Source organism: Anser cygnoides, chromosome 1 (assembly GCF_040182565.1).
Source record: "Anser cygnoides isolate HZ-2024a breed goose chromosome 1, Taihu_goose_T2T_genome, whole genome shotgun sequence".
In the NCBI taxonomy this organism is placed as follows: Eukaryota; Metazoa; Chordata; class Aves; order Anseriformes; family Anatidae; genus Anser; species Anser cygnoides.
Window position 1 is genome coordinate 118,664,523 of NC_089873.1, and position 27,971 is coordinate 118,692,493.

Genomic DNA, 27,971 nt, shown 5'->3' on the forward strand with positions numbered 1-27,971 from the left:
TAAACAATAAAGAAAAGGTTTTAGCAGCTTTTTCCTTTGTCTTTTCCATAAACTTTGTATTTAAAAATAATTTTGGAAGTGGAGTCAAAGGATTAGGGATGTCTGGCAGCAAAATACTGAAAGGAAGAGCTGGAAAATCCAACTTGTGCACAGTCTGAATTCAAACCTTTGTTTTCTAGATATAACATTTATATATTTATATATATATATTTTTTTTTCTTTCATGCAAGCTTTTCCTTCCTCTTCCAAGGGAATTTGACTTTGAGATACGATGAATACGTTCTCAAATTGTAGACATCATGAAGTAACTGGATAACTCACTCAGGTAAGTCTCACTCTTTGTAGTGATAATAGTTTGTTCCCTGCTCAGTTTCACTCTCTAAAATATGTAATCTGAAAGCATGTGGTAGTGTTTGTGATTTGAGAATATTTTATAATGAAAGGCTTTTTGGTCTCCATCTAAATGGTAGGTATTTTGTTGAGTTAGATCATGCCATAAATTGCTGTGATTTCTTTAAGCTATGAGCTGCTATTTTATCTATACACAAAAGCCTCTCAGAAATGCATGAGGTGCTTTAACGTAGGGATTCGGGTTTGCCTACAGGATTCATTTCACCATTGCAGCAGGTTTGGGAAGCCTCTGGGTTTATCTGCCTTACTTGATACAAGTGAGAGGAAGGTCAAGATGAATGCATTGGTTGGCTCAACAGGTGATGTCTTTAGGATCTGTTACTGATAGGATTATTTTACGAGGTAAACCTAGGGATTAATTTATGTGATATTGCTACCTTCCTGTGAAGGTGTAACCTCTGATCATGGAAGTCACCTGTTTACAGGTGACCTGTAGATCTGGAAGACAGTAACTACAACCCAAGGCACAATGTTATGTTTCAACTTAGATTAGGCAAAGAGACTTTATTAGAGATTTGTCACAATGAAGATGACTTTTGCTGCATGATGGAAGGCAAAGAAAATCCCCTGCCTGTTCCTTGTGTCCCCTTGCCTGGGGAGGATTGTCCACAGGCACTGGTGTTCCTCCTCCTGAGGTGCAAAAGATTTTGCTGAAGCTTGTGTTAAGAGGACAGAGCAAGTGAGAGAAAGAAAGCCTCATTCTGGTGGACACGCTCTTCATACAAGTGTACAGCGGAGGCTCTGGTGCCAGGGAAGTGGCTGTGGAGGGCATAGGCAGCAGCCCTAGTGGGATTATACCTGTGAAATATGGAGGGGTGACCACTGCCCTCTTCAGTACCCTGGCTGCCTCATTATGTGCTGGTGGTGGAAATTTCACCTCTCCGTTTCCATGCTAAACTGCACGTAGGGCATGTGCCTTGTAGGGAGACAACTTCCGTTTGTTGAAAATGCGGACAACAGATTTCACAGCATGATACTCACTCGAGCACACTCTTTGTTAACCACAGGCTGTGTCTTGGGAAGCAGCATGTACCACAGTAAGTGGAATGTCAGGAGTTTGGTGTAGCTCATTGCTTCAGTGGGTAATGGGGAAGAGCTGCAGTGATAGTTGTGGTCCAGTTGTCTCAGCTTCCAGCTCCTCTCTATTTCCTATTGCCATGAAAATGAGCAGAAGCAGAGGGGAGGTTCGTATCTGGATACAGAGTTGGACCGCAGACATCTTCTAATCTGGATCTGGGGATTTGCCCATGATCTCTAATGCAAAGGGAATGTTTTGTCATTTATATTCATAGTCGAGCCAGTCAGCAGCAATGTCAAAGTGACTCACAGCAGTGCTGAGATTGTGACTCACTGCTGTGTCCTTTCTGGAAAGACACTAATCCTCCTTTCCTGCTGCTTGGGCTGTTTTGGGAACCACAATGCTAAACACTGAAAGGCACATTTATTAAGTGACACATGCCAGGACTGGGTTTTGTTTGTAACAGCAAGGAAGAAGTACTTTGTGGCCCCTCTGCTGTTGACTAGACGCTGACACATCTGGCACCCAGGCACCAGAGGATGGAGAGATTTGGGCATTTGTTTCTCTGGTTAGATCTGGGTGTCAAACTTATTTCTGTTAGTGGGTCTTTGGGCTGAATTCAAGCGTTTTTCTTAACAACCAACATCTGTCAGATGGCAACTCCCCTACTCCACCCTTCCTGGTCATGCTGTTTTAAGGCACTTATACCTTAAATAATAATAACAACAAAATCCTCCAGGATTTTTCTCTGACTAATTTGTACTCAAGGGACTTGGAAGTCCTCAGGCTTCTTCCTTACCAGTGACAGGATGTGGTATATCCACCAGGAGCCGTCTAACCTATTGCCACACACGGAGTCTGGTCAAAAGCCTTTGGGATTTCTGGTGAAGCAAACGGAGCTGTGTCCTCTGAATATACTAAACAGTCTGGTAACTCCGCCTCAGTTGATTATTGGTGTAGTGCCTGCCATAATGCTTGACATCTCTGTTTTAAGCCAACAGTTATTTTATTGCAGTCCCTTGGCCTTTAGCTAGTGTGGGAATCATCTTGCATGTCTTCATGTCTTCAGACATTTTCAAAGGACGTCTTTATCTGAGCTAATCTTCCTGGGCTCCAGGTACGGTCAGTGGAGAGAAACAGGAGTTGCAGGGTATGATTTATCAGACATGCTTTAGCGCTCTGCTGTAGGAACAGGGAAGTTGTACCCTAGAGGTGTCTGTTTCTCTCAGTACACATCAGAAAGTAGCTCATAAATGAAATAGCATAAATGAAAAGGTCTATACTGAGGCAGGTGAACAACATCTCTAGCATTTATTTGATGAGTGTTAAGATAAAATGTATTCATGCAAATTCCAGTTTTAACTCTGTTTCTGCAACTCTCACCCAGGCCTTTGCATGTTTTCTGAACTAATTAAGTGTATTATATTTTCATTTTTAAACAGAGGAATTATATATAGTGTCGTTTCATCTTTCTTGAGGGAGGTAGACACATTTGTATGTCTACCTGGCACTGGCATGGCTGCTCTGATTCGCTTGGAAGGTGCTGGTGTTTCTAACTCTAACCATTAAAAAGTCATTAGAAGTTTTCAAGCAACAAATCTGTGAATCTTTTCGTTTATCTTTCCATACTTATAACAGTAGGTGGAAACCCTCAGCTACATGGTAGTTGTGAAGAGACTCTCACACATTCAGAAAAAGGAGCCCTTCTCCTTGGCTTTCTGTAGGCAATATCGTGTTTCCTTTATTACTCTCAGAACTCCTTTTACCCAGTTCTTTCACTGTCCTGTACATTTCCCCGCTTGTCTTCCTTTCTATACCTTTCTCTTCCACCTTTAATTCTGCATCCTTTCATTTCTGCCACTGGAGGCATGGCTCTGCATTTCACACCTTTTAACTGTAGGTATCTACACACCCTAACCAATACAGCCCTCTGAGCTGAAGGAATGACCTGTCTTACGTCTCCTTTGGGGATCAGAGTGTGCAAGTTTCAACAATTTCTGTTCCTAAAATGGAAGAGATGTAAGGCAGCATCCTATCTAATGAGGACAATGGGTTTGTAATGTTTTCTTTGTATATTAATAACTGTATCAAGAAAAACTCAAAGTGGAATCATTTGCATCTTATAACATTTATGCTTATGCCTGAAACTTCAGAGGTATGTTGTAGTTCCTGTCACCTATGATTTAGTTTGTTGGAGTTATGTAAAAGTTTTGGAAATAAAACTGGGGCATATATGTTATGAGATCTGATAGAAATTCTTCAGGGTGGTGTGGATTTTCTGTTTCTGCTTATTGTCGGATTTTCTGACCATTGTTATTACAGTCAACATTGATAAAATGTAAAACAGCTCACTTCTTTCTTAACAAATGTCTGTTTTTATAAAACAGAAGTTCCCAAGTGGTGGTAAAGCAAAATAAGTATCAGCAACAGTCTTGTTACCTAAGCTTTCTACTGATAAAGGAAAAAGTGTAAAATAGAAATAATCTTTTTTTTTTTTAATTATCTCCCTAAAATATTAAAAAATAATGTAGTCTAAAACCAGAGAAAGCACAAGATTCAGTAATGGTGTCAGGATGGTACTTTAATGAGGTACCATGCATCTGTACTTGATTTGACAGGAGATACCATAAGCTAGGCATAGTGCCAGGCAGAGATGGTCAGGGCGTTCCATCAGTATGAGCCGAGCTCACAAGGCCCTGCTTCCTACTGGGGTTTCATATGGAGTAGTTTTTCACATGAAAGTGTATAAAGGTGGTATAACAGATGTTGGACTTCTAGTCATTAATGGTTTTCAACTCTGATGACCTGAAGTTGTTCCATCCCACAGAAACACATGAGTTCACTTGAATTCCCACGCTGCCCATATGCCTAAATTTCAAAGTTTATTAACTTATTAACCGGTGTAGTATGTTCACTGTAATAGTAATAAGAAGCATTTAACTACACCTTAAGCAGTCAAAGTTTTAAATCTGCAAATCTCCTACTCAGCTGCTCCTAACTAAGGAAATGCCATAAAATTTGAAGGTTCAAAGGATTGTTTTCTTCATTAAGTTTTGCAAGCACTCACCTTTTGCATGGAGGAAATTGCAATGTCACTGGAAATTGAAAGACAAGATTCTCCATGTTGGTATTGGTTACGAGTTTAACTAGGTATTATGAATTCATGGCTAATGTCTCCTTTTGCTTGAGTCGATTGCTCAGTACTGAAAGCACTGCTGCAGATGTTAGAGGCTTTAGGTTCAGTTCCTTTCTCAGTCTGAGAATGATTAGCATTACCTATTTAATGTGCCGGTCCACTTCGTAAGAAAGGTGTCCATGCTGAGATTCCCGAAGGTGGGAAATGTATCCTGGCAGTTGAAAATAAGGCACAGGTCTTAATGAGTTTGTTGATTTGCTCTGCCTCAGGTATGTGTAGGACTTCTGAGCTGAAAAGTAAGATCCTTTTAGGACTGTAGGGAGACACTTCCTTTCCCTTACGAGGCAGCTACAAATATAGAATTGGCAGTGTGTCCTCTAGAGGAAGACATTTTTCTTTTGAAACAGTAAATAATGTCTATAATAAATGTGTATAGTTGGAAGATGTCTCTGCTGCTGGAATTGCTACTTTTGTGAGTAGTGTGAACTGTTAGCTTTCAAATTAGAATTAAAAAATAATAACAATAAAAAAAAATGCTGTGCACTCTCTGTAATCTCCTCATCACCTTCCCTTCTAAAGTTTTCCTATTACCAGTGAATGAACAATAACATTCTGGCAAAAACAAAAAAGAAAAAAAAAAAGTTAAATCAATTATAAACATTGAGTTTCTTTTCAGGCTTTTTTTTTTTGTAGTAAGATATTTCTCTTGTGCCTTTAACTGAATCCTTTGTGCAGAAAAACACTATGATCTGCTGGCTCAGGTGTTGGCTTAGAACCAATAAAACTTGGATTCTTTTCCTGCAGTTTTCCCAGTTATTGTACCAGAGAAATGACATCGGGGGGGGGAGGGAAGAAAGAAAAAAAGTGACAGTACAATGAATAAATCTGGATAGAAAATAATTTTCTCAGCTTTGATACCAACCTCTCCTTCAATGCCCACCTTCATGCCTTTGTCATGAGGTGGTTGTATACATCAGGTTTGTAGAAAGTTTCTGCAGTAGCACAGAGCTTTGGTCTTTAAGGGCAGTTTAAATCTCCTTTGAAGGTCTGTTTCTTGCCATAGAAACCCTGATTAAGCTGTTCTCTGCACAAGCAGTTTGTCTAATTTGTCTTTTCTCATGGGAACGCTCCTTACATTTACATTGCGTATGAGAGATGTAGGTGCCATAGTAGAAATTGTAGCAGGAGGAGCAGCCTCCTCTTACCTGCCGTCCGTGCCTGCTAAACTACATAGCTTTCCCCTTCTCCATTTTTAAATCTTGTTTTTCAGTGGTTCACAGATGCTTCTCTTACTTCCCACATAAATTCCAACAGTATGACCAGATGTCTAGTTCACTTCTCTTGACACACTTTACAGCCCTAATCTGAAATGTTAACACCAGCCACAAAAGAATCATACGCTTGTTGTGTAAATTACTACAACCAGATAGCCAAAACATTATCTCATGCTGGCCTAGACATTTTAATGCTTGAAGCTAAAATGCTCCCTTAGGATGCTGGGCAGAGGTCTCTGGGCTTTCTGACTGTGCTTTGAGATGGACAAATGTCTCTGTGTAAGAGTGTGCCTGTGTAGGCTGTCTAGACAGATGGCATATTCTGAACTATTTACTGAAGAACCATGAAAACTCATTCTTTTAATGGAAAAGGCAGGAAATCAAGTGAATCTACTGAGCTTCTAGTGGTTCAAACCACTGCCATTTCTCCATGTAGGAAAACTATGGTTGGAGCACAGGCTAATATGAGAACAAAAGTACAGATCTTAATTGCATCCTTGCGCACAGGGATGAAGATATCAGCCATACAAGATGTTCCTAAGGAGGAAAGTTCCTATAAACAGCTTCTAGGAGGGAGAAGGTGCTCATGTTAGTATCAGCCTGGTTGAACAACTTTGCTGTATTTGAAAATCCAGCTAGCTTCAGTAGGTGTTCTGTCTGCTGGCAGTATGAGTAGGACAATCCAGGGGGTACAGGCAGTGACTGACTATGAAGAAGAGCAAGAAGTGTATGCCCTGAGAATCTGAATCTAAAACTCACTTTGATAAACTCTTGAAAGCTGGGTGCTGGGCTGTGGCTCAGGATGCCTGGATTATATACCTCTCACTACCCTGTCTTGATAGTCTTCATTACTGTTTTTTAAAACTTCTTTATTTGCAAGGTTATTCTAAGATTCACAGATGGGAAATGCTATGTAAAAACTGAGTTGCCCTTTTCATTATTATGATTTATTTTTTTCCCCAAGGTCTGGGTGAGAATTGAAGTTTGAGTTTGCATGCAGAAGTTGTATTTTTGTTTTGTTTTCCTAACCACTTCCACATGCAATCAACTTTTATTGCCAGCTGTACTCCATGGTTGGTCTCCTGGGGACCTAGGCTCCTGTTTGTTGTTAAACTCGTAACAGTTTGTTATTTTATTTTAATTTTTTGCAAATGTTAATTTATAATGTTTGAATTTCCACCAGTTCTTTTCACCCAGCCAGAAGTGGGCAATGGAGTGAGCACTGATGTGTAAGAAGGGCTCATCAGAACCTCAAATTCCTGTAGTGGGAGAAAAGGCTAAATTTATGGCACTCTCACGTTCCTTCTGCACTGAATTTAAATATCTTGATTTTTTTTTTTTCATTTCCCACAGAGCAGAAATATGAAATTTCATTTAATTAACAGAAGAAATATTTTATTTCAAAATTTTAAATAGGAGAGGACAGGTCTCCCCACGATGATCACAGCAGGGATCCCATGAGCCCAGACATGCTGCTCACCAGGGAGGCTTCCAGGGAGGCCAGCAAGCTAGCAGGAAACCAGGCAGGTTTCCCTAGGAAGTCTGTCTGGTCGCTGTTAGAAGATTTGATTCAATCAATCTGTTCCTGCTGAATATATATGCATATTTTCGGGAACTGGCATTTTCCTATGGAAAAATTTTTTAGTGAAAGGTTTCTTACTGACTCTGGAGTTAAAACTGGGGATTTATGAGTGTGCTTTCTAGTCAATCCTAGCTGCACTGGTGAGAAAGTAACATAAACTTTGTAAATATGCAACGACCTAATATACACTTATGCAGCCACAACAGACCTTTAAAATGAGGCCTATGGATTACCTAGAAGTCTTTCCGGAGATTTTTTGCATGGTTATCTGCCACCTAACGCTAGCACTGGGGTGAGCAGACCATCAGGATCCTTACCTACCTTGCTGGGGAAGGCTTTGTGGAAAAGGGCCATCAGACACAGCAGAAGCAGAGGCCAGCTATGGTGAGAATATCTGTACCATCTTCATCTTTTCAGAGTTTCATCAAATCAATGTGATAGATGTGAGACCTGCACCGTTTCCCTGTGGAACTTGTTCTTTTAAAATAACCTCCGGACTGTATGCTTGATTCCATGGTATATAGCTGAGAGACCTCAGGAAATTGGGTATCTGCTCTGGCCTTAACAGGCTGTTATTGGTATCAGGTCACCAAGTCCTGGGCACTGACAGCACTTTCTGTAGCCTGCAGGCTATGCCTTTTTGGGGGGGTCACTCAGAGACCTGGCAATATTTCACAAGCCAGTGGACAAGCTGCTGTGGTACCAGCATGGGCAGCCTGGGTTGGTGGTGGACTGGTGGCCACCACAGGAAGGACAGAACCGTGGTGAAAGCTGAGGAGGGTCTGGGGCTGAGCGGGACAACCAGGCCCATAGCCAGCCTGACCACATCTTCCACTGGATGTTCCAGAGGAGAGCACATGGGAAGGTTAGGTGAAATCGGGGCAGAAAAGCAGCATCTGTCCCAGGCACTGGCAAACAGCTGAAGTCATTTCTCCTGTGGTGTCCTGGGATGTGTAACGGACAGAGGCCTGCAGGTCTGGTGTGCTCTTCAGTGGCTGGGAATTCAGACTCCAACAAAAAATGCATTTTTCACACATGCTGAATCAGGGTTGCACCCTTGCAGGAGTTTGTAGGTGGAGACTGTTCTACCCTGTACTTCATCAGTAAACTCTGCAAACGGAAATGTGCAGTAACACAGGGAAGTATTGAACTGTTGAGTGTGCTGTGGAGACTCTGCAGTATTTCCTGCTGCTACCCTCACAACAGATCATGCCCCACTAAGGTGGCTGTGGGCTCTTCTAGAGGAAAACTGGGCTTACATGATAGTGGTGGCTTCCTCCACAACCAAATGGCATCACTCAGGGCCATGCATCCAGTGCTTCTGGCTCTGTTTTGTTTTGTAGGGAGGGAAGGGGAGCGTTGGTAGAGCGTGTGGCCTGGATATGGGCCTACCTGGTAGGGCAAACGTGGGTGAGAAGAGTAAGAGGCCTAATTCTCAACGTGCAGATGTGGTGGGGCTTTGGGAGGGAAAGAAAAAGTTGATGTATGCAAAAGTTGATGTATGCAACTTTTTCCAAGGCAGAAGAGACTGATGCCCTGGTAAGACAGAACACTACCACTGCTTGATGTGTAAGTTTTATTTTTTGTAATTGGATGAAATCATCTAATTTTTCTGTTCGGCAGGAAATAAAAGACTGTTTGGCTTTCTGAATTTTTACACATGGTAAGCTGTTGTGCTCATTCTCTTGGCTGGCAAGAAACATGTTTAGCCCTCAACTGGATCTTAGTCTGTATTTTAAGAGAAAGACGGCTCCTTTGGAAATGCTGTGCTCCATAGTGCCTAGCTCCACCAGTGACTCGGTGCTGACTCAGAAGAAAGAGTGACATTCACTGAATCAGCCGCACAGCTGTGGTACGAGCTGGTGTTTTCCTTGGCTGGCTCCATCAAAACAGTGACCAGACATGTAGGTCTTCTCAGCTTGCTAGGTAAGATGAGATCACAGCTAAAGAGGCTAAAGTCACACCAGGGCACATTTGTAAAGAGAAAAAAAAGCCCTCTGTTCATAAGACTTGTTTGCAGAGAATGTAAAGGGAGGTATGATGCAGGGCACTTAGATTCAGAGATCACTGGACATTTCTTTTAGATTTTTTTTGAAAGGGAAATCATTCACACTTCAGAAATGAGAATACACAGGTACACTTTTGGGTCTCTTATTTGAACTATTATGCTAATCTTCTGTCTGACTGATTCTGGTGTTTTCCCTGCATGAGTTCCCTTCACACTGTTAGTTTTTTGTTTGGTTGGTTGGTTGTTTTTTTGTGGACCCTCTATTTTTTAAGTTACCATCATATTGGCTGCAGTACTTGTTATAGGCAGTAGTGAAAGGTACTAAAAGTTACTTCATGACTATGTAAGAGATGGGATATTATTCACTTTTCTAATATAAAAATCATTTATTGAGTTATGGGGAATGCACAATATAGATATATCACATGAGAACAAAGGAATGATACGGAGAAAGGTAATTTGAAGTTGAATTTCACAAAGCAATTTTGTCACATCTATTGTTCTGCAAAGTACTCCCCCTGGAAAGGTGACTGTGAGAAGATTCAGAACATTGCATTTGCGTGCACCTGCATGAAGAATGATCCCTCAGCAGCAGTGCGAGTAATCGTGTCTCTGTCACTGCCGGCATCTGTGGTCACAGCAAAGAGAGAGTTGAATATTGGCTCCTTATATATTTATGATAAATTTATGAAGGGACACTGCTGACCCTGTTATCCATCTGTTTTTGGTACTGGACTGCCACATAGTGGCCTCCTTCACAAATCTGGAGAATGGGGGAGGAAGGGAGAATATTAACGATATCAAGAATGAGCAAGTACAAATCTCATGGCTCAGTTTACAATGTTTGTAAATTCCTTATTGGCTGAGGAGGCAGAATTTAATTCTGTACAATCCAAAACACAAGAAACAGGAGAGCGCAGTACATAGCTTTTATCAAGTATTTCATTTGTTCTCCTACCTTCTCTACTTCACTGTGACATTGCTCTGAGTTCTGCAGAAATAAAGTAACATTCATAAAAAAAAAAGGTAGGAGTCCCATCAGTTAACTAACAAACGGTTATTTTGAGAAATGTATAAAGCAGTTTGTATGAAGGTAGAAGAGTTTTCTCTTTGACATACTAATACCTGCTTTCTTTTTCTTGTTACCTCCTTTTTTCTCTCTAGATACAGACAACTAAGATTTGAAGATTCTTCCTTTTAGATGATCTCAGGTTAAGAGGAAAAGTCCCATACTGGTGTACATGATGGAAACGAATGTTTCCTCACCTCAAGCTCAAGTTTGATGCTGAGAGTAACTGTGTGTTTTTGTACCGATGCTAGTGGCAGTGCAGTCCCTGTGTTGTTCTGACTCCTGGCTCAGAAATGTACCCAAAACACAGTGCACTGGATTGCTCCTGACCCACATCAGGATGGCTGCTGAGGCCTTTCCCAATCTACCTGGGCACATATCCGCTCCTCACCCGGATGCCCCTTGCTCTCAACAGCCTGGTGCATGGAGGTGACATTCCTGATTGGGCTGGCTCTTCCTCCTCTCTGGATCTGCCAGGGAAGACGGGCTTTTTCCTTCATATTCATGTTCTTATAGTAAAAGGAAATCTCTGATTTTTCCAGCTTGAGGAGTCTCCTGTGCAGAACTATTTTTAACCTTTTTAAGATGTGAGGCAATGGAGAAATCCTGTTTTCATCCAGACACAGAAATTGTGTGACTTAACAAATTACATTGTGTAAAAAGGCACATGTTCTTGCTTGTGAGTTTGGGTTTTCTTCCTCCCATCTATCCATCCCTTTCCTCTCTATGACCTTACAGGAGCGTTACTGACCATTATTGGAAGGAGCAGGAGGCTCTGGGGCTCATTCCACCCAGAGGTGATCTGCAGCCTTTTCTGCACATCCCCTGGCTTTCTTATTGTAAGGAAGATGAAAAAGTAATCATATAATTTTTAAGCTAGACCCAAGAAACAAAGCAGATGAAATGTGTTATTGTCATAGTGCTTCTAAGAATCAAAGTAATACCTAATTCCTACATCATTCAAGAGGCAGACTGGCAAAGTTGCAGTGTTTAAATGTGAACTAGAGCATTTCTGTGCACAGGTTCTGCCTTTGGAAAAGATCTGAGATGGAGGTGGGGATGAGGCTTACTTCCTGCTTAGGACACTGCCTTGATCATTACTTTGTAGCTATTGTAAAATATGTAATTCTTGCTGTGCTACAGATTGAGATCTTGCTGCCCTTCTCTCCCTTAAGCCTGCCTCACTGCTACAAGGGTGACCAGGGTGAGTGTTGCAGGTGGTCAGCCTTGGAGACTTGCAGGTTTGGTCGGGTTTGTGCATAGCTGCCCCTGACAGACCTCTGTGAGAAAGGATTTGAAGTGAAAAGCTGTAAAGTGTTCAATCTGTCAGCTTGTGGCTGCCTGATTTTCTGACATGGCAAATAGGCACTTTGGAGGATCAGGACCCCTTAAGCAGATGATGGCATTTGGGAAGGTCTGATTTGAGTGGTGCAGGTGCCTTTGGTGAGACTAGATACATGCCGAATTCCTGGTGCTGGTTATTGTACTTTGGTCATGAGTTAATGCCAAATCAGGAAGAGGTGATATATGAAAATGAACTCTATCTTTATTCATAGAAAAAAAAATGTTTTAAATCTTAAAAATAGTTTCATGGGGATATATAGCAAGCTTAGATCCGTTATTTTGTTTAATCGTCTGTGATATAAATGTTCAGTACCTTTTTGTTCCAAGAATAAGAACCCTGTGAATTTTGACTTGTCATTATATAAAATGTCGGCTGGTGTTTACAGGAGGTAGATGTGAAAGATATTTCTGTAAAAAGCTCTAGGATCTTCATTTTAACACATGCACATTAGTGCTGTTAGCAGAGTGGTGGGTGTTTACTTGGTGAAATCATGACTTATTTTGTGATTGTGCTTGCAAGGGTGATTTTATTTTGTTAGAAATTCAAATGCAGGCAGAGAAGCATAAATGACTGAGGCAGTTGTTGCAGGCAAAATAGTCCTTACTTGGGGAATTTCTACTTACTCTAATTTATTGCCAGTTAACACAAACTTCTGATCACCTGGATTCTGGTGCTGAGAAGGAGGGGGGCCTAAACAATCAAACAAACACTTCAGCAAACACCTTTCCTCTCCTTTCCCCAGGTTCAGCTGAAGCCAAGCACCTATTGGCCCTTCTTTTCAGTCTCAACTCCCTGTATTTTGGCCATGGTTTACGCTCAGCCCACTCCAGTCCCTGCAGTGGGGTGCTGGGCAGTGCTGGAGAGCTTGTGACGTGTGCATAGAGGTTTCTTTTGGTCACTTTTTGCTTCTTCAGGTTTTCCTCCTGCTCTGCTTTGTAGTGTCCCTGCCCAGCACGGGTCACCCTCAGGCGACAGTTCCTCAAGGTGACCCTGCTAAAGGTAAGGAAAAAGTAACATAAATAACTCTTACTGATCAGAATCAGAAACAAGTGCCTGGAAATAACGAAGGCCAGGTGAAGGAGAGACAAAAAAATTAATCTGTCTTAAAAGGGCCTTACTGGAGCACATGCTTTTCTGCATGTGTATTTTCAATGAAACCAACCACTTCCTAAAACCTAGTATGTCTATTACAGTTTATTTATTTGGGAAACGGCAAACAGATTAATTTAAAAAAGAAGAGTCCATACTGGAGAAACACATACACGGGAGATCCCACAACAAAGTATACAAAGGTTACCACATTACATATCCAAATCACTGAGGCTTTTAGGAGCCCTGCTCATGAAAATCCCAATGAAATTATCCAAAAAAGAACTTGTCAGAAAACTGTGACGAGTTTTCTATGTGGAAATTTGCCAATGCAATATCTTTTCCAAGAAATTTCACAAAAAAATTTAAAAATATTTTTCCACTTTAGAAAGTGTTAAAAAAGGTGCAAAAAGAAATTGCATGCTTTGCTTGAAATTTGATTTTATCTTTTATATGTATTCTGTTAGTAAAAGTGGGATGAAGCACAAAGAAAGAAATTTTAAGTAGAAAGGAGGGTAAAATCTTCAACCTGTATTGAATTACTGCTGTCATTAATGATTTTTAAAACTGGATGTGAAATGAAATGTTTTATGAATTAATGTGAGTTATATTCAGTTCCTGGCATATCACCAAATAACATACGAATATTACATATGAATTAAGAGATACAGTATTTCTAAATGACACTTGAAACGTCCTAGATCTCTTTTAAAGAAACAAGTGTCCAAGTTTGTATTCCACAATAAAATTTGGAAATTATCTTTTTCTCTCCCTGTTAGAATCAAACTCCATTGAAAATGATAGAATATCCCATGATATAAATGCTAAATTTTGAGAAATTTCAACTCAAAATCTGAAGGAGAGCCAGTGGAATACAAGTCACTGAAGACCTTTGTTTCCTGCTGGAAAACAGGAGTTGGGTTCTGGAACCACTGGGCACTAATAAGAGAATTCTCATTCTGCTGCATTGAGAAAAATGCCATTGTTCAGAACTGGAACATCCCTGAAGGTATAGTCTCACTGTGCCTTCTGAAAACTGAGCTCATCCCATTGTTCTTGTCTGGAGCCCAGAATATTTGGTTGGGTGTTTGTGGCAGATCGAGGCTATGACACCCATGTCAAAGTCCTATCAGCTGAAAAGAGGGTGTTTGCCCAGGAAGACAACTATCCCACATGATTTACGTCCTTCACGTCTTCTCCTGCTATGGCATCTCCTTCACTGGAGTCCTGAACGAGGGCTTGGCAAACCTCTGCCGTATGTGGTCTGAGCACATGGGATCCCTCCTTGGTGGCAGGGGACACTAAATTATCTGTGGATGTCCCCCCTAGCCCTGCCTTTTTATGATTTTAGTACACATATGTTGTGGCACAGGGAGCAGAAGATCTGTGGCCTCTCAAAAGAATATTTTCCTATGGTGCCTGTTAACACAGCTGAGTTTGACTGCATGACCATGGGGACCCTGCCTGTCCTGTATTTCTGTGGTTTTCTTGGAAACTTGTTCCTTCAGACTGTCTCTTCATGAGCATGCTGGAACATTGTGTCCAGCTCTGCTCTTTCCTTCTCCCCAAGGAGTTTTGCCACAGGCACTCCCTCCCCGAATGCAAAGGTTTCTCATGTTATACCTGCTCTTGGGCAGAGTACACAGTTGGTGGTTTCCGTTCTTCAAACAAACTGCCTCCTGGAGAGGGATGTGAGACTTACTAGAAAACCAACCACAAAACAAATAACCTGTGGGTTAAGTTAAACACAAAGCTAAAGTAGTGCTAGCTGTATGTGCTGTTAAATTCAGATGGTAGCTTAATATAGCAGTGAAAGCAATGCCATTTGAAACAGCACCCATCCGCCTGGTATAGTGGAAGGTAGGCCAATACTTGCAAGCTCCTCTGAGAAGAGTGGAGTGACACAGAAGCTCCTAGGGTTTTCCTTGTATCTCATGCATCTCAGCTAAATGCTAATCAAAACTACTTTATGATTGGAAGAACATTTGTATTTCTGACCAAAGAAACGGAGAAGCAGCCACCCTGCAGCTGTTGGTGGCCATCTCCCTCCACCAAGATGTGCTAGCTGCAGTGTGGATAGCATCTTGATTTTCACTAGATTAAGAGAACCAATTTGAGCAATCGTAGTGAAGTAGGAACTGTCACACAATCAACTGCTGCTTTTCACCGGAGGCATGGTAAATTCAGGCTGAGGAAGAGTGGCTTTTTAAACCTCTGTAGCGGTGTCATGACAGAGAGTCTGGCTGTGCCCTGGCATTTGCAGCTGAGATGTTAGTGAATAAAGCTGCAAACAAATACTACAAATTTTTACTCTACGGTGCTGTCCTTCCTCAGAACCTGCCCTTCATATGCTCTTACACAGTAATTTGTGCAGGTTTGAGGAGGTAATGTAGGCAGAGGCGTTTGCTCTTCTAAGTAATATATTTTTCTTGTACTTTTACTGTAACTGTAATGGCTTTTTATGACACCCAGCTTCTTTGTTCAGCTGGAAATTGGGCTATTCTGGGTATAATTTTGAGAGAGACCACTTAAAAAATTTCACCTGACACCACAATTTAGTGCACATTCAGTGTTGGCAGTATTTGATGTGTCACAAAATCTTCCTTTGGTGAATTTTACTCAGTCTAACTAATGTCTGTGTTGCCTTCCTAACCCCTTTGCCATCAGTCACAAAGATTTAATCAATTCAGAAACCAGGGGAGTGCTTCAGCAGTAGTAATGTGTCAAACCAAGCAAAAGTAGATGTGAAGCTCCAAACTATCTACAGCATCCATAAAGATTTCCTACGTCATAGCTATTGGCTTTTCATGATCCTTGTGAGTTCAGAGCAATTGCAAGGTGATTTTTAGCTTGTTCAAATTAAAGAAACAGTGTCACAATTTATTTAGTTTAAGGAATTCGTGAAAGAAGGAATTTAAGTATTAAGTAATGATCTTAGGTTGTTTTGTTTATATAAGACGTATCTTGTTGCGTACTGCATAGGTGCTACCATTTGTGACAATATTTTTTTTATATAAAGATACCAGGGTTTTTCATGGTGTGTTGCTCTTACTCCCACATCCCTCTCTTTCACCAAGAAGCCCATGCCTAATTTAGTGCAGAGTGGCTCCAGAGAAATGCATTTCAGGGAATCACAGGAGTGGGTCTTTTGCAGTGGTACAAAATGGAGCTAGTAACTATGTTTTATCTAAGGGTAAATGTATGAGGGCAAGATCTTTTCTAATTGGATGGATGTCACTATGAATGCAAACAGCCAAAAGGCTCCAACCAAGTAAAGTAAATCACCTTACCACACCTTTTGATTTAAAACCATAATGATCATCATTCCCATACAACCCCTCAGCCCCCACCTCCTTTAGGACTGCAGAGCATATCTCCCTTGGCAGTAGTGATGGCAATCCTTGGCTTGTTCTGGCTCAGTTCTTCTGACACTGGGGAGTTATACACAATTGGGAAAATGCTCTCTAATGTGTGTAACTAAAAAGAGGGTTGATATTCACCTTGTTTGCTAGAGAATGTATTTGTTTGAAGTTACCCAAATATCTTCTATTTTGCTGCAAATTACAGTGCTACTGGATAAGACCTTTTGAGTGTAATCCATAAATCTGGGTAGTTTAGGGTATAGAGGGGTTATTTATATGCAGTAACAAAAATGAAACTCTCTTTAAAGTCCACTTCCCCAATTTGGGGGTCTTCAAGTGGGACATCTGCTGGACTCTCTATAAAGATTGTCCTGCTTCAGTGAGAAAATGAAGATGAATATGGGTATGCGAGTGACTAAGTGATTTCCATTTTTGTCCACCAGCTGATCAGAAGATGATGAAAGACTTATAAAAAGGGATGGTGAGGGTGCTTTTAGAACTGAAATTTTAGAATCAGTGAGAGCTCAATAAAGTTTTTATTTTTTCTTCCCTAATCAAGGAGCTGTGTTTGTTTGATAACTCACAGGCTGAATGGTTTTGCCTACTGCAAGGAAAAAATAAACATATGCGGGGTGGGGATGAGGGTGTTTGTGTTTAATTTGAGATGAGGGTGAGGGTTAAAAGTAGGTATTTTGGAACTTATCTGTTGTCATTTAGAAGGCATTACACTGAGGTCTTGAATAGAAAAATGAGGCACAGAAGGTTGTACTTCTTTGAACTAGGCTCTTACTGTTGGGGTCAACCAGATGGTTAAATAAAGACTATGATTTATACACATGGGAAATAAATTATTCATGTTAGTATGTATAAAAGAAAAAGAAAAGGAAGAAGGGCTGTGCGACAGTGAAAAGGTGAGATGTCTCTGTAAAAGACAATTTTTACATCCATAAAAGTATGGCGCAGTGTTGGCAGCTCTTACGATTTCATGTGATATAAATGACAGAGCCTTAGTGTCACGACTGTGTGTTTTAGCTTACTTTTATACAAATAAAAGATAAATGCTCAAGTTTTCTTGTAGAGTATAAAACATAAGAGTCCCCAGACTATCTTGCTTTGTAGTCCATTCTCTCTTTTGGGGAAGCCTCTCTCCATCACCAACCTTAGGGAGGTGGTTGTAGATGCCAGGGGTGGCTGCTGTTCTCCTGTCTGTTTTGTACTGGGGCAATTCCTCTCACTTTAATGACATTCCCCAGTGTAAATGAGGTGAGAACTGGGACCCCAGTACATAGTGGCAGAATGGAGACACACTGAAGAAGTTACAGGCTGACAGCTTGTAGTTAAACAACATTGAGAATCTGTATCTTATACATTTATCTCTTCTGCAGTACTGATTGCTGTAGAAATATGCGTGGGGGGAGAGGGGAGTGCCCCTCAGGTGAGACACTTAAGCTTCACATTTCATCTGGCTTCTGAAGAGCTTCTTGCTGACAATGGAATGACAATTTTCTACTCTGCTATTTCTAAATATAAGATTAAAAATGTCATCAATGCTGTGATGTTACATTCATTATTTAATTATTTTTTTTCCTAATAGTCATTTTTATCTGTGCAAGGTAAGGTAATGTAGATGCAGCTATATGTATTTAGTTATAAATCTGGAATAGAGAAGGGTTTCTATTTGGATGCATGTTTGTAATTGGATGCATTTTCTAAGAACCTGATTTACAGGGAAAAGATGATGACTGCAGACTTCTTAAGGTTTTTTTCCATTTAGGAACCCCAAATCACTAATTATTTTTCAAGCCTGCCTGTTGATTTCTTTATTTCTGTTGGCCTTTTATCGAAGAGAACATAAAATAACTCAAGTACAATGTGTTTTAGTGTTTCTAAGTGATTATACTTCTGCACTTAATTAATGAGAAAATAAAGTAAATAGCTCTTACTGATCAGCATTCAATGAAACAAATTCTTGGAAATAATGGAGGCCAGATGAGGGAGAAGGAGAAAAATTAAACTACCTAAAAAGGGTTTTGCTGGGGCAGCTGCTTTCCCAGAAGCATATGTGCAGTAAGAGAAGACATGTTCCTAACCTAATTTATGCTTCTCACAGGTTATTTATTTGAGAAGTAGAAAGTAGTTTAATTTTAAAAGGAAAAATCCATACTGTGGAAGACACAGGCTGCTCTTAACCCCTATTTTCTGTGGCAGCCTTGTCTTTTGGTCTTCAGAATCTGGCAGATCTTGCAACAAGTTTGGCAAATGGGCAGCTTGAAACCATGGGGGTGGGGGAATTCCTCTGGAGAGTGGGTGATGGCAGTGGGTCGCGTGGCTCCCGCGGGAGGTGACACAGGGTAGTCGTACACTGGAGAAGCAAAGAAAAAGTACGTTGCAGCTCAGAAGTTCTACAGATTGCAGGTAGAGGAATAATGTATTTTTGTTTGTTTTGTTTTGTTTTGTTTTTATTAATATTGAAGGTAGCTTTGCTACCTCAGTTCATTATTTAGTGCTAAGCACTTATAAAGCATCACAGCATATGGTGCTGTTGCAAGAAAAAAATACCAGCACCAAAGCATGCTACTACTTTCCTTTAGTGTTTTAAATTTCACCATTGATTTTTTTTTTCTTTTTTACAAATAGCAGAGCTACTTAAGTCATCCCCACAGTGTGTTTCTGGCTCCAGATATATGCTCCATTCAATATGTTCACAGCACGTTCTTGAAACAAATGAAGTAAGACTTCTAGAGTCTACCTGCTGAAACACTGCTGAATGCATGCCACCTAGCTTTACCAGTTTAATTTATGTTGTTCGTAAACTGCTTTGTTCTTCTCACTGCGCTCTTATGGTTCTCCAAAGTAAATTATAGATGACTGAAATTTGAAAAACTCCCAAAAGTGTTGATATGCAAGAAAATTTAGGAGAGAAACCAACATGAGTGGGCATGTTAGGAACTCAATGCTGCTATATTATTGAATGAAAACAATTTGATGTCTTCAATGAAATGAGACAGTCTGAAGGCTGAGAATAGTTCATGTGTTTGTACTGCAGGAACACTTTAGAGGCTGTCTGCTCCGAAATTCAGGGTACAAATTGTTTTTCAGCTAAGTGTCAAAAGGAAAATACCTTCTTTTTCCCCCTCTCCATATCCTGCAGGACACTATAGAACAATTAAGTTCATTGTGGGGGATTAATCCTCGCACGGAAACATCTGGAATTGGTAAATATCTGAGGCAGGAGACCCTCTTAAAAGGGAGTATTAGGGATTTCCATAGTGGAATAAGCCATCCTTTATTCTTTCCTTTCTGCTGTTCTCAGCTCTTTGTTAAGTGAAGGATTTTAAGATCTGAAACATCGGAAAAGTGTGTCTGTGCTTAAAGGGGAGATTTGAAGTAAGAACTGCAGCCAAAATGAATATTATAGAGCAGACAAAGGATTTGTTTATTCTGGGTGGGATGAAAGAAGAAAATATGTATCAAGGGGCATGAGACCATTTGATCTTTTAGATACTTGGGAGGAACATTAATGATGGCAAAACATAGTGGAAATTTCTTCTGAAAAGTAGAGAAGCAGGGGAGGGAAGGGACTGGTGTGTCTCAGAAAGACACTTCCTGAAAGAGAAATAAAAAATCATGAGTAAACGATAGATATTTGTTACTTACTTGGAACACTTTTTTTTGTTTTGTTTTGTTTTTAATCTGTATTCCTCTATAATGGATTTCAAAATGCATGTAACAGATACATATTCAACAGTGTTAATTTTTATAGATCCTCGTATTTCCTGTCTGAGAAGTTATTTTAAGAGAAAAAAACCTGAAACTCCTCAAATCTCAAGCAAATCAGATCCATATATGAGAAAGTCCTCTAGTATGATAATTTTACATGGATTATTTGGGTTTTGCTTATTATGATTTCTGCATGCTTTCCTGATGAGCCCAAACAGAAGAAGTTGATTCTGTGGTAACTCTCTTCCAGTAGAGAATAGTCAGTCTTGGCAGAGATACACCCCATATAATAATTTTCCTGTAGGAAAATGGTTTCTCTTGATATTTTTTCATCAAGGCTAAGTGGGAGGAAGCAAACAGAGTCCTTCTCAGCTGACGTTCTGAACTAACTGAAACCTGCATACCAGACTTGGGGAATTTATTAAATGCGACTTGTGTGGTATATACTATACTTTTAAACTTCCTGTGTATCTCCTGCCAAAAGCAATTTCATTTGGAGTACGTTATTTCAAAGACTTCCCTCCACCCTTCTTTTTAATGTATCTGTATTCAACAGTGGCATTATTTTGTAAATATAACTATGCATTTAACACAAACTAAACGAGAACTGACTGTGCTGGAAAAGCTAGAGTTCTGTTTATACATTTGTCAAAGCCTTTGTTTTTTTTCCCCAAGAAGTTACGAATTTGATCCCTGCTGAAACTCGCTGTATGTGGCTTCAGTGGTAAACTGAATTGGTTTACTTTAGATTTGTTAAATATCATTTTATTTCTACTGAAATTGCAATGTTGGATGCAGCCTGATTCTTTCTAAGAATATCCTGTTTTCAAACTTCCATCAGCATGTTTATTATAAATTGCTGTCTATTATCAAATTAGGCTGTTACGATTTAAAAACGTCAGAAAAGGTTTTTTTTCTTCCACATTTAATGTAAATATTGTGACAGATGTCTTACCCCAGCCATCTTCATAATCGTTCTTGTGGGATTTCGTGTTAGTGAGATTTTTCTGCTGATAGATTTGATTTCATGGATGTGAAAACCAGGGCCAGGACCAGGACTGCCTGGGTGTCCGCTGCTAACTCTCTGGGTTTATTACTATTAACTCAAGCACAGCACCTGCCTATAAACATGCCACCTGTGGGTGGGAGCTGACTAAGGGCATGCCAAGGAAGCTGGTGCCTTTCTTCAAAAGGCCATGAGGACATAAACACCATCTTCTCATGAATATTTGAACTATTAGAGCATCTGCTCTGAGACCCTGTGCAACGTCCACCACACGGCTTCACTGTTACGTTTTGCACTTTCCAATAATTTCTGTTTGATTGTTGACAAGGTTTTTGTGAGCCGCTTTAGCCAAAGCTCCAGCTAGCATGGTTGTCTGCTTGAGATATGGATGTAAGAATTGACTAAAATCAAGTCACGTAAGAGTACAGTCTGCCTCTTTCTCCTAGAAACTTTGCTTAAGGCACTGAGGAAAGAAAATTAATTCTCTGAAGGGTTGTCTGGTCCTCCAGAGACCAGCTGGTGTGATATCAAGAAAGGCTGGTTAGCTGTAACTACCCCTCACCAGCTCTGGAGAGCACAAAGTCAAATCTCTGTTTATCCATCATTTTCAATATTGCAGGAAAGTACATGTGTTCTTATTCTGATGTCTGTGAGAAGTGCTACAGGAACTGAAGAGTATTTTATATTCTCAGAGATAGTGAAAGTCTCCATCCGTGTATAGAAGCGATTTGTCTGTTTCTAGATGTAATCCCATTAGATGTGATGGAAACTCTTGTATCCACTTGAAAGAAATTCGGTCATTTCAAAACCACTGAAGAGACAGGGAAGGAATTCAGAAAAAAGCAAACAAAGATGTTTGAAATACAGAAAGAATATGGCGCCTGTTTCAAAACTGCAGCTGAAAGTAAATTGCTGTTCTGACAGAAACATCCAACCTAATCAGTCTCAATCTGTGCGGCAAGGAAGGATGCTGAGAACTAAAACCTACAGCAGTTGAAAAACAGAAGTAGCTAATAAAACCTGGTTATTGGCTGTGGTTTGTTACAACATTTTAACACAAAAAAAGCCTGACCTGACAAGCTACAATTCCTTTAGAAACCGTCTATAATCTTTTTACATTACCACTAACACTTTGCAGCACTTAGCTAATAATTAGGAATTCCTCTGTTTTTCACTGTCAGTGTATGAATCAGTTGGTTTTAATGTGGGTACCCTAAGTAGGTCTGAACAATTCCGATAGAATCAGCGAATTAACTAGACCATTTAATCTTCTCAGTCACGTTTATGTGTAGGAACTGTGGTACGGATGTTTTGGACATCAGACGGAGCTTCGTAAAAGTGAGATTCCTCTTAATTCTGTAAAGGTCAGTGGAATGAATGGTACTATTCACATCACTTGAAAAAATGATAATAATTCAAAAATGTGTCAGAAGTGGAAAAAAATAACATTGAAATAAATAAACATGTAAACCGATTAAGTGGAATGGATACATAAATTGGTTTGGACCTACGATGAGCAACTAGTGGGATCTGTGCAAGGAATTCTATTGAACATGGGAAGATAAGTCTAGATTGGGAAGCCTAATTCTAAATAGACAACTGCTCTGTAATAACTCATTTATTTTTGTCTTTATCGCATATGTGGGCATTGATCAACCAGCATATATTTCAAGTAATTATTTTGTGAGGCACCAATGAAGTAAACCCTATGACTGTACTCTAAAAGCAAAATATGTTATATTCATAACTACAAAGTTTTGAAAATACCACCGCTTTTGAATTGGTGACAAAGTAAGTGAGCTTGTCAACTGTATATAATAACTAAATGTCGGTTGCATTGAATTATTATTTGTCTACCTCGAAGTAGTTAGCCTTCTTTTTCTTAATGTGAAAAGAACTTCTCTCTGCTCATCTTCTGATGGATGTCTTTGGATGTTGCCTTTTACACCATTTTATTGTTTTAATGGTTTTTACATTCTTGCTTGAAATGTTAGTCCCTGTTTCCCTCTTTTAACTTTTCTTCTGAGCCACTGCTTCACTGCCACTTAGCTCCTTCCCCATTTCCCGGACTCGGCAGCATCTGTGGGTCAGCTGTCCTTTGTGCAGATGGATAGGGAGTCACTGTGGGCAGCAGAGCTGGCTTCTTTGGCTGGAAGGAAATGCTGCAACTAGTTTATGGAAGCAGCTTATATTTCTCATCTGAGGGGGTACCAGTGGTTAAATTGGTTCAGTTAGCTGTCTTCAAATTAGGAGTCATGCATTTATTCAAAGTGCTCTTAACCAGAACCAGCATTTAACTTCCTTGCTCATTTGAAGTCAAAGATTTTGAGGCCATCTGCTCTAAATGAATCTTCAGATACCATTATTAAAATATCAGCAAGGGATAGTACTCAAGATAAGATTGCCTTTGCTCTAGTTTCTGTGATAACAGGTAAGAAAATATTCCCTGCCCCATAGAATGAAGTGGGTAAAAAAACAGAAGCACCTGGAAGGGAAGGAACTTGTTGCAGTTGCAGAGCGAATCAATCCTTGGCAGACCTTGAGGTCTCTTGAGTTTTGTGTGCTTTATTTTTTCAAAAAAAAAAAAAAAAGCAACAGTGATTTGAAGTGGTATCCACAATGCCAGGAATCACCTTTTTATTTCTGGTTATTAGGCCATAGCTGGAAATACCCTTTCTGCCATATCAAGAAATCCCACTGATCTGCTGCAGTTCATAATCCCTGTTACCTTCACTTACCCTGTGATCTGTGCAAGGTGTGAAAGAATACATTTGTTATCATGTGTCAATTGCCATTCATCACAAATAAATGAACTCCAAAATGGGAAAAGATGATGAGATGCCTTACTGTGGTCTAATCTATGGAGACTGTAACTCTTGAAAACTAGGAATGTAGTAATTTTTCTTTAATGATGAACAGATCCAACTATATATCAGTTTACCGAGTGTAACAGATAGGTAAGAGGAATAGGAACAGTGGACACAGATGTACTGTGTTTATATATATGTATTTTCATCTGGTTTCCAGTTACCTTTTTTTGCCTATTTTTTTCTTCACTGTTGTGGTTTAACCCGGCTGGCAGCTAAACACCACACAGCCGTTCGCTCACCCTCCCCCCTCCCTCTCTGGGATGGGGGAGAGAAACGGGAAAGTGAAGCCTGTGAGTTGAGATAAAGACAGTTTATTAAGACAGGAAAATAATAATAACAATAATAATAATAATAGTGATAATGGTAATAGTATTAACAATAATAATGTGTAAGAAAACAAGTGATGCACAATGCAATTGCTCACCACCCGCTGACCGATGCCCAGCCTATTCCCGAGCAGCCGGCCCCCCACCCCGGCCAGCCACCCCTATATATTGTTTAGCATGACGTCAGATGGTATGGAATACCCCTTTGGCCAGTTTGGGTCAGCTGTCCTGGGTCTGTCCCCTCCCAGCTCCTGCTGCACCCCCAGCCTGCTCGCTGGCAGGACAGAGCAAGAAGCCGAAAAGTCCTTGGCCCGGTGTAAACACTGCTCTGCAACAATTAAAACATCAGCATGTTATCAGCGCTCTTCTCATCCTAATCCAAAACATAGCACCCTACCAGCTACTATGAGCTACTTAACTCTGTCCTAACTGGAACCAGGACAGATATCCACCCCTTATTCCATACCATTTATGTCATGCTCAGGTTACACTCTGTCCAATACATTCTAATTAATCACCATTTTCATCTATGATATATAGCAATCATGGTAGTGATGACATACATTATTATATAATAATTAACATACTACAATTCAACTCATGGGCTATTCTCACCCAGTATCAAATCCCCTTGAGGTACACACCGGACCTCCCCATTCTTTTGCATTACCCACCAAGTGCATCCAGGTCCCTGAGCAAAAGCAATTCCACGAATGGGTTTGCCTTTTCCTGAGGCAGGAGTAGCCCAGACTGTTTTACCCAGCATGTTTCTTACGTGCACTACAGGAACTTTATCCCCTTCTACAGTGCGTAACAGGTTTGATTGGGCAGGTCCAGCTCGGTTGGCAGATCCCCTGGTATTGACTAACCAGGTGGCCTTTGCCAAATGTGTATCCCAATTTTTGAATGTCCCAGCACCCATTGCTTTCAGTGTAGTCTTCAACAGTCCATTGTATCGTTCAACTTTTCCAGAGGCTGGTGCATGATAGGGGATGTGATACACCCACTCAATACCATGTTCTTTGGCCCAAGTGTCTATAAGGTTGTTTCGGAAATGAGTCCCGTTGTCTGACTCAATTCTCTCTGGGGTGCCATGTCGCCATAAGACTTGCTTTTCAAGGCCCAGGATAGTGTTCCGGGCGGTGGCATGGGGCACAGGATATGTTTCCAGCCATCCGGTGGTTGCTTCCACCATTGTAAGTACGTGGCGCTTGCCGTTGCGGGTTTGAGGGAGTGTGATGTAATCAATCTGCCAGGCCTCTCCATATTTATATTTCAGCCATCGTCCTCCATACCAAAGAGGTTTTGACCGTTTGGCTTGCTTGATTGCAGCACATGTTTCACAGTCATGAATAACCTGTGCTATAGTGTCCATGGTCAGGTCCACCCCTCGATCACGAGCCCATCTGTAGGTTGCATCTCTACCTTGATGGCCTGAGGTGTCATGGGCCCATCGGGCTATAAATAATTCACCTTTATGTTGCCAGTCCAGGTCCACCTGAGCCACTTCAATCTTAGCAGCCTGATCCACCTGCTGGTTGTTTTGGTGTTCTTCAGTAGCCCGATTCTTGGGCACATGAGCATCTACATGGCGTACCTTTACAACCAGGTTCTCTACCCGGGCAGCAATATCTTGCCACAATGCCGCAGCCCAGATGGGCTTGCCCCTGCGCTGCCAGTTGTTCTGCTTCCATTGCTGTAACCACCCCCACAGGGCATTTGCTACCATCCATGAATCAGTATAGAGATAGAGAACTGGCCACTTTTCTCGTTCAGCAATATCTAAAGCCAGCTGAATGGCTTTTACTTCTGCAAACTGACTCGATTCACCTTCTCCCTCAGCAGCTTCTGCAACTCGTCGTGTAGGACTCCATACAGCAGCTTTCCATCTCCGATGCTTTCCCACAATACGACAGGACCCGTCAGTGAACAAGGCATATTTCTTCTCATTTTCTGGTAGCTTGTTGTACAGGGGGGCTTCTTCAGCACGAACCACCTCCTCCTCTGGTGATATCCCAAAGTATTTGCCTTCTGGCCAGTCCATAATCACCTCCAAGATTCCTGGGCGACTGGGGTTTCCTATTCGAGCCCGCTGAGTAATCAGTGCAACCCACTTGCTCCATGTAGCATCAGTTGCATGATGCGTAGAGGGGACCCTTCCTTTGAACATCCAGCCTAGTACCGGCAGTCGGGGTGCCAGGAGGAGCTGCGCTTCAGTACCGACCACTTCCGAAGCAGATCGAACTCCTTCATATGCTGCCAATATCTCCTTTTCAGTTGGAGTATAGCGGGCTTCAGATCCTCTGTATCCCCGACTCCAAAACCCCAGGGGTCGACCTCGAGTTTCCCCAGGTTCTTTCTGCCAGAGGCTCCAGGTGGGACCATTCTCTCCGGCTGCGGTGTAGAGCACATTCTTTACATCTGGTCCTGTTCGGACTGGCCCGAGGGCTACTGCATGAACTATTTCCTGCTTAATTTGTTCAAAGGCTTGTCGTTGCTCAGGGCCCCATTCAAAAGCATTCTTCTTACGGGTTACTTGGTAGAGCGGGTTTACAATCAGACTGTAATTTGGAATATGCATTCTCCAAAACCCCACGACACCTAGGAAAGTTTGTGTTTCTTTTTTGCTAGTTGGTGGAGACATAGCTGTTATTTTGTTGATCACATCCATTGGGATTTGACGGCGTCCATCTTGCCATTTTATTCCTAAAAACTGGATCTCTCGTGCAGGTCCTTTAACTTTATTCTGTTTTATGGCAAAACCAGCCTTCAGAAGGATTTGGACTATTTTCTTCCCTTTCTCGAAAACTTCTTCTGCAGTGTCACCCCACACAATGATGTCATCGATGTACTGCAGGTGTTCAGGAGCTTCCCCCTGCTCCAGCGCAGACTGGATCAGTCCATGGCAAATGGTAGGGCTGTGTTTCCACCCCTGGGGCAGCCGATTCCAAGTATATTGGACTCCCCTCCAAGTGAAAGCAAACTGTGGCCTGCACTGTGCTGCTAGAGGGATGGAGAAAAATGCATTAGCGATATCAATTGTGGCATACCACTTGGCTGCCTTTGATTCCAGTTCATACTGGAGTTCTAGCATGTCCGGCACTGCAGCACTCAGTGGTGGCGTGACTTCGTTCAGGCCACGATAGTCCACTGTTAGTCTCCACTCACCATTAGACTTTCGCACTGGCCATATGGGACTATTAAAAGGTGAATGAGTCTTGCTGATCACTCCTTGGCTCTCCAGTTGACGAATTAGCTTATGGATGGGACTCAGGGAGTCTCGGTTGGTGCGATATTGCCGCCGGTGCACAGTTGTGGTAGCGATCGGCACTTGCTGTTCTTCAACCCTCAGCAACCCCACAACAGAAGGGTCCTCTGAGAGACCAGGCAAGGTAGACAACTGTTTAATGTCCTCTGTCTCCAGAGCAGCTATGCCAAAAGCCCAGCGGAACCCTTTTGGGTCCTTGAAATATCCTCTTCTAAGATAGTCTATGCCAAGGATGCACGGAGCATCTGGGCCAGTCACAATACGGTGCTTTTGCCACTCATTACCGGTTAGACTCACTTCAGCCTCCAATACAGTTAACTGCTGGGATCCCCCCGTCACACCATAAATACAGATGGGCTCTGGCCCTTTATAGCTTGATGGCATTAGAGTACATTGTGCACCGGTGTCTACCAAAGCCTTATACTTCTGTGCGTCTGACGTGCCAGGCCATCGAATCCACACAGTCCAATAAACTCGATTGTCCCTT

The 27,971-nt window shown here is 41.3% G+C and overlaps 1 long non-coding RNA gene across 4 annotated transcripts in view; it reads left to right on the plus strand.

Moving 5' to 3' along the window:
- Nucleotides 1–228: 228 nt before the first annotated feature.
- The window catches only part of LOC106036146 (uncharacterized), a 151,688-nt gene continuing 123,945 nt past the window's right edge, over nt 229–27,971 (plus strand). For all 4 annotated transcript variants that reach the window (XR_010825775.1, XR_010825777.1, XR_010825776.1 and 1 more), the window contains exon 1: nt 229–325. This is a non-coding gene — a long non-coding RNA (uncharacterized lncRNA). The remainder of the gene's footprint in view (nt 326–27,971) is intronic.